Raw genomic sequence first — 13,467 nt, forward strand, 5'->3', positions numbered from 1 at the left:
TGTTTTAGGGATCAAATCTAAAGATCATTGTCCAAAACAATGTTGTATAACTTTTCCCTAGTTTAATCTCTAGTGGTTTTACACTTTCATGTCTTACACTTGAATCTGTAATGCATTATGAATCAGCTTTTATATGCGGTGTGGGTATTTTTTCCAATTCTTTGCATTTGAAGACCCATTTTCTCACACTGTTTACTGAATGAGATCTATATTCTTAGCATCTCTATCAAGAATCAACTGACCATAGACTAATATGCTCAATTCTAGGTGTTTGGTTCCATTGATCACTTTGTCTATTTATTGTTTAAGCCAGTATCGCTTTATAGTAGACTTTGAACTCAGGCAATATGCTGCCTCCATTTGTATTCTTTAGGATTTGGGAATTTTGTTTGTTTATGTTTATGAATGTATATGTACTTTAGGTTCAGATTTTCTCTGTAAAAATGGCATTTGAATTTTGGAATTTCTCTAAATCTGTAGATCACTGTGAGTGTTATGGACATTTTAACAACAGTAAGTTTTCTAATTCATGATCACATAATATCTTTTCCCTTATCTGTGCCTTTACTATCTGTGATTGTTGTACAGTTTGCAGTGTTCTGCTCTCTTATCTTCCTGGTTAAATTTATTCCTAAGTGTTTTGTGAGCCTACTATAAATGGGATTTGGGTCGTTTGACTGAGAATGGCTCTCATGGGCTCATATGCTTGAATGTTTGCTCCACAGGGAGTGGAACTGTTTGGGAAGCATAAGAAGGTGTGTCACAGGAGGTGGGCTTTGAGGTTTCAAAAGCTCACATGAGGCCTATGGGTGTATATGCATGTGTATATGTGCATGCTTGTGTGCATGTATGTGTACATGTGTATACACATGTGTGTACATTCACACCTGCTGCCTGTAGATCAGGACGTAGTTTTCAGCTCATTCTCTAGCATCATTCCCGAATGCTGCCATTCTCTCCACCATGATGATAACTAACCGTCTGAAACTTTAAGCAAGCCCCAATTAAGTGCTTTCTTCTATAACTTGCCTTGGTTATAGTGTCTCTTCACAGCAATGGAATAGTAACTAAAACAGGATTAGTCTCTTGGTTTTCTTTTGGTACCAACACTGTCAATGTGGAGAAATGCTGCTGCCTTTTATGCACTGATTTTTTTTTTTTTTGTCTCCTACAACTTTACTGGATCAATATATTAGTCTCAACAGTTAATTAGTGGACTGTTTAAGTTCTATATATGGTGTTGTGTTATCAAAAAACAGCAACAGTTTAGTATATCTTTTTTCCTACTTGCATGCCTTTTATCTCTCTCTCTCTCTCTCTCTCTCTCTCTCTCTCTCTCTCTGAGTGTGTGTGTGGGGGGTGGGGGGTTACTTTGTTTCTCCTACAAAGATTTGAACTCCAGTGTTGAATAAAGTGGCAGGGTTGGGCATCATTTTCATCTTCCAGACATTAGAAGATAGAATTTTAGTTTCCCATCATTGCACATAGTGTTAGCTGTGTGATTGCCTTACGTGAAGTGTACCCCTTTTTCTTACTGAGTTATACTAAAATGCATTTCTCTACACATAATTTATCATGTGTTTCTGTCTTAAAACACTTGAATATTGTTAAAATATTGTTAACACTTTTCTACGTCTGAGAAAATGACTTTTTATCTTTTAATCCATTTTTATTATTGAACTATCCTTGCATCCCAGGGATAAATCCCATTTGATATTGGAGAATGGTCCTTTTAAAAGTGTTGTGGAATAAAACTTGCTGCCATCTTGTTTAGGACTTTTTCATCTTTGTTCATTGAAGATCTTGGGCTGTTGGGCTATGGTTTTCTTGTGAGGTCCTTTGTGTCTTTGGTGTCAGAGAAATTCTGGTTTCATAACAGAACTTAAAAGTATTTTCTTCCTCTGTGGATCTGAGTTTGTTGTTGTTGTTGTTGTTGTTGTTGTTGTTGTTGTTGTTAGAAGAATTTACAGTGCATTGTTGTTAAGTCATTTTTAAAGATTTAATGAAAGTCTTCAGTGAACCCACCAGATCTCGGGTTTGGATATCTATTTGATAGAGGATTTTTACACCTGATTCACTCTCCTTACTCATAATCTATTGAGAATATCTATTTATTCATGGTCCATTCCTTTTATATGCAAACTGGCCAATTTCTTCTATCTTTCCCAACATAGGGGTATGACTGTTCAGGAAAGTCTCCCATAATCCTTTATATAAGTAGTCTTTTTAGACTAGGAGTTTGATCTTTATTGACTTTCCTTATGTTTAAAATACAGTTCAAAGTGGTCATCATGACTACAAGACACCATAAAATTTCTCCTGTGATGCCTCTTCTACCACCCCAATTGTTATGTCTTCATTGACACTCTCCTCCTGCCCATGCTGACCTATGTAGCCCTGTAAAACCAGTCACAGCCAAGAGATTGTTATGAACCTGTGAAAAATGTTCATTCCCTGCTCCTTTGCTCTTCTATCGAATGTTTTCTCAAATTACATTAACAAAAAATATCAATTCAGAAAATTAAAGTATACATGAAAACATATAATCCAAAGCAACGTAAATAATTATATACACATAAATGTTAACCAGAAATTTTATGTAATCATTCAGAGAGGGAGGTCATTAAAGTTAAGTAATCATAGTCTATGCTCAAAATTACTTAATATTTGAGAAGAAAAAAATAGATACATGAACATGCTCTATGTTGATAAAGCAACTATGGGACTGACAGCGAAGAAAAGTGCATGTGGTAGCCTCTGGGGGCCACAGTCAGTATATATATATGGGCTTGAATATGCCCTTAGCCTTCTACTTCTATTATGGTTTATAAGCTGTGTACATATAATACACAACAGGAACAATCCCTTTTCAATGACTTGAGGAGTTTGGAAGAGAGCAGAGCTAACTGCCTAACCAGGTAGGGAACAGGAAAGAAAACCTATTAGGCAAATATTAGGATGGAGTTAGTCGTAGGAAGAGATATACCACTTAGGAAAGACATTCTCAAAACTATGGAAGCATGAGGGGCAGGGTGTGAGTGAGCTTCGGGTATAGAAGTAGGTGGATCTGATGCTGATAAGATAGGAGACGTTGTAAAGGTGAGCCCAGCAATACTAAGGTTTACCTGTATGGAGTGTCTACCCTCCGAAGGTGGCAAGGGTTAAATGGCTTTTTGTTTGTTTTTTTGTTTTTTGGGTTTTTTTATTGTTTTGATGGAGTAAGATGGATCAAGGATGTCCATGTGTAGTTAGAGCATATACAGTATCACGAGCTGGAGGGCTCCTGGACATTATTTGCAAACCCTTTGGTATTCTCGGGACTGTGGCACTTAAGAACCATTTTCCTGTTTTCTCATTATTCTAGAAGTTAGGAATAAATCTTTAGTTGATGCATAAACAATACCTGTAAATCAGAGCTCAGTAGTAACTCTGCATATTCTGTCTCCATCATGGCAGTTTTATTTTGCTTTTATTACTGAGATGAAATAAATCCAGTGTAACTTTCCTGCCTTAGTTTAGGAGTATTTTATCTTTTAATGTCATGGCCTTTTCCCCTCCACAGAGTTACCTGTAATTTTCTATTTCCCATGCATTTTACAGTGAATTTATTTTTATTATACACAAAATATACAGTAACACTTTTATCACTAAATAATTCAAATGGCATAGAACCTGCAGAGTCAAATATAAAACCCTTCCCATTTCTCCCCCAGCTAGTTTTCCCACTGAAGGACCCCTGTAACAATCCAAGGGTCTCCACACCAGCAATTCTTTATGTATTCACATTTTTGGGAGCATGCATATAGATATATTGTATTTTGTCTAGGTGTGGTGCATAACAATAATCCCAGTACTTGCAGGGAAGAAGCTGGAAGATTGATGAAAAAGGCCAGGGCTACATAGAAAGTCCCAGCTTAACCATAGTTATTTTTAAAAAAATAGTATATAAATATAAATGCAATTTGATACTACTAACTTAGTTTCCCTTTTTATTGTATATACTTTAGGTATGCAACATGATATTTTAACGTCTGTAATAAAATAATTATTCGAGAAAACTTACAAAACCATCATTTTACATACTTGGAGTATGGTATTTGTCTTAATTTCTTTGCCTATTGCTGTGATGCAAAACCCTGACAAAAGCAACGTGAAGGTGAGGGACTTCTTTGAGCTCACAGTCCCATGTTACAGTCCATCTCAGCAGAAGTCACAGTGGCAGGAGCTTGAGATGTCTGTCCACAAAGCATCTATAGTCAAGATAGCAGTGGGCAAGGAATGGGTGCTACATGCTACTTAGCTTGTTTTCTTTATTACATTCCCGAATCCCCTGCTTGGGGAATGGTCCTATGTGCAAGTGTGATAGTTCTTCCCGTATCTATTAATATAATCAAGATAATCCTATACAAGCATGCCCAGAAGTCCACCACCCAAGTAATTCTAGATTCTGTCAGACTGACAATTAACACTGACCTCTATGTAGTTTGGATTTCTATTGTTGTGATAAATAGCATGACTAAAAGAAACTTGTAGGGCTAGAGGACAGGATAGATACTGTACCTTGTAACTCTAGGATCACACCTCATCACTGAGAGGAGTAAAGGCAGGAAGGAATTCCATTCTCAAGTCTTAGGTTGTCTTCATCATTTTCATCATCCTTATATTTGTGTTTTCTTGAGCATCATCACTCTGATGTTGATTCTCTTCAGACTCCTTTTTCTTGATTTCATTGAACTGTTGCTAAGTATCTTCTTTAAGCTCCTTGAGTTCTTTGGTAACAATTTTAATTGTTCTTTTAAATTCTGTATCCTGGGGTTCATCTAAGTAATTCTTATTGGCAAATATTTCGACAGGACTGATTAGTTTTGAAGAGGAGATGTTGACTTGATCTTCCATACTGTTGAAATTTTTGTGATGAGCTATGGGCATGTGGACTTCATTTGTTCAGGATTTGTTATGGACAAGGTAGGGTGGGAAAGAAGGGAAGATGTGGGGGCAACTTGTGTCTAGAATTTGAAAATGGCTTGGGCAGATTGAAGTCAGATAGACAGAGAGGACTGGGCTGGTGTATGGGAAATGCATCATGTTCAGAACATGGAGTGCGGAAGACATTCAGTCTGGGTGTAACGGTTATATATGACATGAGAAAGTCCTGTAGTTTGAGAGATAGGTGGGAAGGATTTTGACCTAAGCCTTGGACTCCTTCTCAAAGAACTTAGAGGAGACCAAGCTAGGCCAGTGCACTTGTTGTGGTATCCAGGCTAAATCTGGTGAGTTGTAGAAAAAGCATGGAAAAGGAATGGTTCACAGGTGTAATTATGGAGAAGGATACAGGAAATCAGGGTACCTTGTGAGGTTGTAGAGGCAGGCCAGAAAGGATCTATGGGTAGTTGCAGATAGGGAAGGTCCTGCTGGAAGCCAAGAGCTTGGCTATGGCATATGTGGCCGATTTTCACTTGAAATAACTTTTCTTCTTGCTACTAATTTACATTTATTGTTCTTAATTGTTTCTATTAATTCTTGGTATATACATTGTGATACTCTTTTCCAGTCTGTCATTTGGCTTTTTATCTTAGTGATAAGCAATATTAAAACACATTTTATATTTGAGTAACTTTTGGAATTCTAGCTTAAAAGGATTAGGCATTCTTTTTTTTCCTATTGGACTTCTCAGGACCCTTATTGTGGGATAATGTTAACCTTAAAAGTGACAGACATTATATAAGAAAAATGAAACCTCTGATTAATTTCTGAGCAGTCACATGAAGCCTGTGTAAAATGCTAATCATATGAATCTAATCAAACACCAATATGCGAACAAGTGGTACAATACAATAAACCATTTATATAGCCATACCCATCATATATCTGAGAAGAAAAGCTGGGCATCCCTTTGAGAAACAGCAAAATGATTGTATTTGCTACTTCACTATTGCTGTGACAATATGTCTAACAAAAACAGCAGAAGGGAGAGAAGTGACTCATGTCTCAGAAAAACCTAGTCTCTTGGCCCCTGGTAAACAGACATATCAGCAGAAGCATGTGGTAGAGGAGATTTATTTGTTTTATGGCCAACCAGAAACAGAGAATAAGACGGGAAAGGATAATATACTCTCAAGGACCCACCAACAGGGGACTGTTATCTCTACCCTCATCTCCTAAGATTCTATAGCTTGACAAATAACACCACTATCTATGGTCTAAGCCTTCAAATCATGAGCCTTTGTGGTGGTCAGGGATGGGGGAGGATGGAAACATGACATTATATAGTCAAACAGTAACAATGATATTTAATGCAATTTAATTACCATTACTTAGCAAAGCAGGAATGACAGAGAATTTAGATATATTGCTAACAGCAGGCAGCTAACCCAACCCAAAGGCAAAGAATCCTACCAAAAGAGCATGAGACACATTCCCATTAATGTATAAAAAGCACAACAACAACTCCCTTTGCTACTGTTTCTAAAAAGAGTTTGTCCTAGATTCTTATCTAATGCAATAATAAATAAAAAATATTAACTACACATATACTATGAGACAGCAGATGCATATGTTATTTTTTCATAAAAGTTATAGAAATAGAGTAAAACAAATAAAAGGGAAGGGATAGGGTCTTATTGCAAAATAAATTATAAGATTTAATAGCTTTTCTAATATCAGCAGTAGCCAGTTGGAAAACAATTTCAAAATAACAACCAAAACATAACATACAAATAAGTGTAAGGAAATTTGCTGAAACTGTGAAGAAAGCTGTACCGCATGTTTGACGGATTCAGAAATGATGTGGAAAAACATGTAGATCAAGCTTAGAAATGCAATGACTACTCTCTCTGTCATCATTCCTCCAGTTTATTCATAAGTAACATATAAATCTAATTGAAGTTCAATTTGGTTTTTAGCGTGTCTCTAATGTCATTAGATATTCATATTTTTAAATCAGTTTTATAATCTGAATGTTCAACAACTGAAACTGGTTAAATTATGACATATTCAAGTAAGAGAAAGAGTGCATTGCTCATTTTAAATCATGATTTATAAAATAAGAGGGTTGATATTTTCAGTAAAAGGGGGTTTAAAATAGAATGATTAACATATACATATAAGTCTTATAAACATATTTATATGCACATGTAGGTAAAGACATAGAAAGAGGTGCACAAGACTAACAGGAAGACGGGTCCAAAACAAACAAACAAACAAACAAAAACCCTACTAGATAGAATATACCAGGGCATAAATATCTTTTATTACTGAAGTTACAAGTGCTGTTTAGTTTCATTTTTTTTCCTGAATTCTGCATGGTGTAGCCTCCTTTAATGAAAGAACAAGACACCACTGCCTTATAAAATACTGATGCATAGGGAAAAAAATGAAAGTTTAAAAGAAGCAAATTTGGCATAAGTTTTCAGCCCAGTGTTTAGACTCGTGAGAGCTTTCTTTGAATAGAAACAAAATACAATGTGAGTGGGGAAAAATAGTACTAAGTCCTACAACACAAAAACTTGACACTGTTGGAGAGCACAAAATACCATCAAATTCCACAAGAGACTCACAGTATGTAAGAGAAAAGGTAGATGGCCCTTCTATATGAAAAGCTTTAGAACTGTGTTGGGAAGCATCCATGAACATCTCTCCCCTCTATTATTTATCCCATCAGTTTTCCTATTCTGTTGTTACCATGACCCAGAAGACTGGTTTGTATCAATGGTGCCTTTGTCCTCCAGCTTCCTTTGACCTTTGTCCTCATGAGCCCAGGAAGTCACAAGAAGAACAGCCATGAAGATGTAGGCATGCGTTTCTTCAGCCCCAGCTCACCCACAACTGGAGGTAACAGCTCCCTCCAGATTCCTCACATTCATCTATTCAGCCAAAACCCTAAGACAACCCATCCTCTTTTCCCTGGACAACTTTAGTTGCCTAACTTCCATAACCATCACCCTCGCTAGAAGTTTTCAAACCCCATATCAAGCTTTCGAAACATAAATTTCATCATTTCATTCCCCGTCTTAACCTTCCAATCAAACCAAGAATAAAGAAAAACTATATTTTTATTAGCAGCTGGTGCCTCTGCTTGGCTTAACCTCAATTGCTGTGATTTGCTAAGACCCAGTTGCTTTTATAAGAATTTCTTAATTCTTCAAGAATTTCATAAGTTGTAAACATTTTCAACCCCTCTGCCATCTCCTCCAAGATCCACCCTCCATTCCATAGCTACTCAACTTTGTCTTCATCTTTTTTTTTTCTAAGCCCACAAAATCCCAATTGTGAAGCTTATATACTCTTAGTGTGTGGCCATCGACCTGAATGTATTAGACCTATCAGGGCCGCATCCTTAAAGAATAATCTCTCTTTCCTCCCTCTTCTTCTCCCTCTCCCTTTCCATCTCTCTTTTCTTCTCCCTCTTTTTTCTCTCTCTTTTCTTCTCCCTCTTTTCCTCTCCTTCTTTTCCTCTCCCTCTTTTCTTCTCCCTCTCCCTCCCCCCCTCTCTCCATACTGGGATTTTTGCCCATTTTGAGTTTGTAGGGATCTTGTGCATGCCATCATAATGACTGTGAGCTCTTATGTGCAACCGGCCTTTTGTGTCTGACAAACACACTTTGTGTAGTCATCAACACCTCTGGCACCTAGAATCTTTGTACCCCTTCTTCCAAAATGATCCCTGAGCCTTGGGAGACAGGTGTGATATAGATGTTTCATTTAGGACTGAATGTAGTCAATTCTCAATACTTTAAGTAGTGTAAAAAATAGGCTATCTCTATTGGAATTGCTGGACCCCAAAACATTACAAGACCCCCAAAACATTACAAGCTATTGCTATTGCTCTTGGTTGCCCTTCAGAACTTGATGGTATGACCCTATTGATGAAGATATCACATACTTGAGCCATAGGATATGGAGGTCAAGTTGGTATTGACCTAAAAGCTTCATTTCTTCTGGCTTTCATCATGCTAGAAAGTGGTGTGCACTAACAGAAGGAAAATTAAGCATCAGCTACTAGCTGTAAATGCTGTGAGATAAAGTAATGACCAGATGAGAAAACATGCCCATGGATACAATAGTGGCACCAATGGCATGGGAGCAACCAACCACTTTCTAGTTGATTATAAAGCCCACTCCACAAGATGGAACCCATACCTGACATGGTAATCATGTATTGGTCTGAATGGAGATGACCCGCATGGGCTCATGTATTTAAATGTTTGGTCCCCATTAAGTGGAACTGTTGTGAATAGGGGTGTGGCTTTGTTGAAGTGGGTGTGGCCTTGTATGAAATTTATCACTGAAGGTAGACATTGAGATTTTAAAAGCCCACACCAGACCCAGTCTTCTTTTGCTCACTCATGCATTCTCCCCCACGCCTCTCTCTTTGCATGCAAGTTGTAGACCTTATGAGCTCTCAGATGCAAGTCCAGAGCCAATCCAGCCATTGTGATGGTCATAGAATAACAATGTACTGACACTCTGAAACTGTAAGCAAACGTCCAATTAAATGCTTCCTGTTATTAGTTGCCTTAGTCAAGGTTGGAGAAATTTTTTTCTATGATTTAGTTGAAAATATTTTCTGTGCCTTTGAACTGTTTTTTCTCTTCCTCTATTTTTACTATTCATAGATGTTTTTTTTCTTTTCATAGTACCCCAGATTCCTGGATTTTTGTGCCTCCTCCCAGAATATAACAGTAAACAAGACAGGGTCTTTTGAAGGTTTCTTTTCTGATCTTAAGTTTGGTAGGCCATATATATAAAATAATTCACTCATTTCTTTTTGGTTTTCTAGTTTAGTGGAGTACATATTTTTAAAGTACTCATATATTATTGTTTATATTTCATTGGTATTTGTTTGATGCCTTCCTTTTCATCTCTAATTTTATTAATTTGGATTTCCTCTGGACTTTTAGAGAATTTGACTAAAGGTTTATAAATCTTGCTGATTTTCTCAGAGACCCATTTTCTCTTTGTTCCATTGATTCTTTGTTTTGATTTTTTTTTAATTTTTGTATTTTACTAATTTCAGTCCTGAGTATGATTACTTCTTGTTTTCTATTCTTTTGGGGTATTTTTTTCTTTTTGTTCTAGAAGTTTCAGATATACCATTAAGTTGCTAATATCTCTCCAATTTTATGTTGGTACTCAGTGGTATAAATTTATCTCTTAAACCTGTTTTCATTGTGTCCCAAAGTCTTGGGCATGCTCTGTTTCCATTTTCATTCAATTCATTTCCTTCTTGATTTCTGTCCTGACCCGTTTTTTCATTCAGTAGTAAGTTGTTTATTTTTTATGAGTCTGTATACTTTCTGTTGTTGATATTCAGCTTTGGTCCATGGTGATCAGATAGGATGCAAAAATTATTTCAATTTTCTTATATCTTTTGAGACTTACTTTATGTACAAACATATAGTCAATTTTGGAGAAAGCTCTATGAGTTGCTGAAAAGATAGTGACAAGATTTTGGTTTTCTTGTTTAATATCTTTTCTATCTTTTAACACTTGAAACCATGCCTGACACATCCAAAATAAGTATCTATTTAACCCAAGGTTATTCATATACATTTATTTATGTGTTTATTTATTAATCCATTTGTTCATTTAACAAAGACATATTGGTTACTCTTTGTGTGCTAGGCAGGCATGAAGTAAGATTTCTTACCCCTAGGAAGCTTAAATTCTAACAGAGGCAAGAGACAATGGGCTAAATATCATTACTTTGCCTAACATAGTAAAACATAGCAGATGCTATGAGGAGGAAATATGGAACAGAGAAGCAAATTACTGGGGTGGGCAGCTGGGGAATGAAGGTGAAAGGGACAGATGGTTTCTGTGGTACAGAAGGTAGCATAGCTTACTTAGAAAGGGAGTGTGGCAACCAGATTCATGTCAGTCACAGCAGTCATTTCTGCAAAAGAAGGGCCCTGCTTTCTGGTGCCATAGTGGTAAGAATTGCAGCAATGTTTTTCCCCTTACTCACTGAAAGATTCAAAAGGTAAGAAAATCAAGGTCTAAGCACCCAGCCAAGTTTTATTGAAAACACACACACACACACACACACACACACACACACAAAGAAAAAGAGGATGATTACAATAAAGACCTGTCATTAACATTAACATTAAACATTAACATCATTAACATTAACAATGCTTTCGCAGTATTTACAGTACTCTAATGATATTTGACTCCTGCCCCAGTGCCCCAGAGAGAGATGGATTCCTCTCATCTGTCATATGAGACAAGAGTGGAGTGATGCCAAGTGTTCCTAATGTGTGTTCACTGTGTCTATGTCCTTCTGAGAAATGTTCCTTCCAACCTTGTGTTCCTCCTAGTTACACTAGAACTGTCTGCCCTGTGGTGGCTGGCTTGAAGCCCATGCCTAACTAAACAAGATCTTTTCCTAGGTAATTTTTTTTAAAGTATTGGCTCCTGTTGGAGGAAAAGGCATTTCCCCTTGCTTGCAAAGAAGGATATGGGCTGAGCTGCCATCACTCATTCACCTCATTCAACCATTCAAAGTCCAAGTTGAAGAGTGTCTGCTAGACAGCACTAAACAGAGGAAATCAGGTTGTTAAAAGACAAACATGGATCTTTGTTCTCATGAGGAAGAAAAATAAGGAAGTCAACAAGGAGGAAGTGGTAATTGTTTTGAATTGCAGTAAGTTTTCTGAAGAAAATCACCATGGTATTAAGATAGGAAAAGATTAAGAAACGGAGGTTGGTTTCTACTCAGAGTCTTTCTGAGTAAAAAAATGCTTGAATTAAGATCTTGAGGGATGGGTCAGTATCAGCCATGCAAATAAATGTCTTGAGAACAAATTTTTTTGTAGAGATTCTGAGACAGAAATGAGCTTCATAAACCAAAAGCCACCAAAAGGAAATGTACTAGTCAGTACCACAACACTAAAATAAATAACTCACATTGGCTGCTTATAGTAAATACAGCTTTATTTGGGCTTATGTTTCTCATGGCTTAAGACCAAAATCAGGCCTCTGTCAAGGATGTTGCATCAATGTAGGGGCTAGTATTTAACCCTCCAGCCAGGAAGCATAGAAAAACCTGAATCTGGCAATCCTCTTTGGGGCCACTCCCATCATTAAACTAGGTAGTTCCCACTAGGCTCCTGAAACAGCCAATACACCTTTCAATAAGTAATGCTGCCTTTGGAACAAAGCTCTGTACTTTCAGAAGCATCTTCCAAATCCCAACAGGAAGCATTTGTGATTTGGAAATAGAGAATGAGGGAAAGAGTTCAGGAGAGAGAGTCAGCCATGTGCCTTGCAAGATGAGGAAACCAGTGTACAAAAATGAACCACCCACAATAAGACCCAGAAGCAAGAGAAAGACCAGCATTCCCTGTGAAACCGTAAAAGAAAACCCATTTCCATTCTGGTGGGGTTTCTGTCTCTTAGACCAACACATTCGCCATTGGTTTCTAGATGTATATGGATATGAAAAGGATTGAAAAAGTTTCATTGAAATTGTAACAGCGCTAGATCTGGATCACAGTCCTTGTATATCTTTACATGTGTTTTCTATTAATTGCATCCATTAACTATGCCTAATTTACTAGTTGAGATGGTGAAAATTCTTGCTCCAGCACATTTGTGTTTCCTTTTTGTACCCTCTCTCATCTCCTCGTCCCCTCCAGTGCTAGTGCCCACTTACACTGGTGCTGTTCTTCACTCCTGCCCCTGACAGAGCATTGTGATCAAATGTGAGAAGACTAAATGCAACCTGCTGAGTACAGTATTGGTGTTTGTGTAGGTATAGTTTCAAGGTTGACCACTCTGGACTGGACAACCAACAAGGGGGCTCTAGACATGTTCTGTCTATATATCTTTACGTACACACACACACACACACACACACACACACACACCAAATAATCAAAGAAATAGAGGCTATCAACTTGAGGGGAAGTCATGGACAGGTTCAAGGGAGGGTAACTGAAACAGGCTGGCAAGAGGAAAGGGAAGGTGATGTGATTCTATTTCAATTTAAAACATCTTTTAAAATCTGAATAAAATATAAATGGAGCATCTCCTTTGTCCCACCTCCACTTTTGCCTGGTGTTAGAACTGATCCCCCTTACTGTGGATTTCCAGGCTCTAGAGCAATTTGAGTTCACTGGTAGAAGGTCTTAAACTTTGAAACAAGATCCTCCCACCTCACTTTAAAAATCACCCATGCAAAAACAGGCTTTTTGGTCCACAGCTTTCCTTTGAATCAACTTCACATGCTCATCCCTGCAGCCACAATTGCATGTCCAGATTAGCCGTGCCCTGGTTGTGGGTTACAGATGAGGAGACCGAGGACTGGGAAGCTTAAATATCAAGGTCAACATCTTTCTGCTGCAAAGGACACACCTGAGACCAGTCAGGAGCAGCTGACTCTCAAGCCACTCCTGGCTTTTGGTCTGAATTATTTCTTGGCAAAAACTGCCACTGTGCATTCAGGACAGTCAAGTGTATTTA

The 13,467-nt window shown here is 37.5% G+C and overlaps 1 protein-coding gene across 1 annotated transcript in view; it reads left to right on the top strand.

Annotated features, from left to right (window-relative positions):
• Positions 1–13,467, top strand: part of Dnah9 (dynein axonemal heavy chain 9) — a 315,133-nt gene that overhangs the window by 224,735 nt on the left and 76,931 nt on the right. The window lies entirely within an intron of this gene.

The sequence above is a fragment of the Arvicanthis niloticus genome, chromosome 6 (assembly GCF_011762505.2).
Source record: "Arvicanthis niloticus isolate mArvNil1 chromosome 6, mArvNil1.pat.X, whole genome shotgun sequence".
Lineage (NCBI taxonomy): Eukaryota > Metazoa > Chordata > Mammalia > Rodentia > Muridae > Arvicanthis > Arvicanthis niloticus.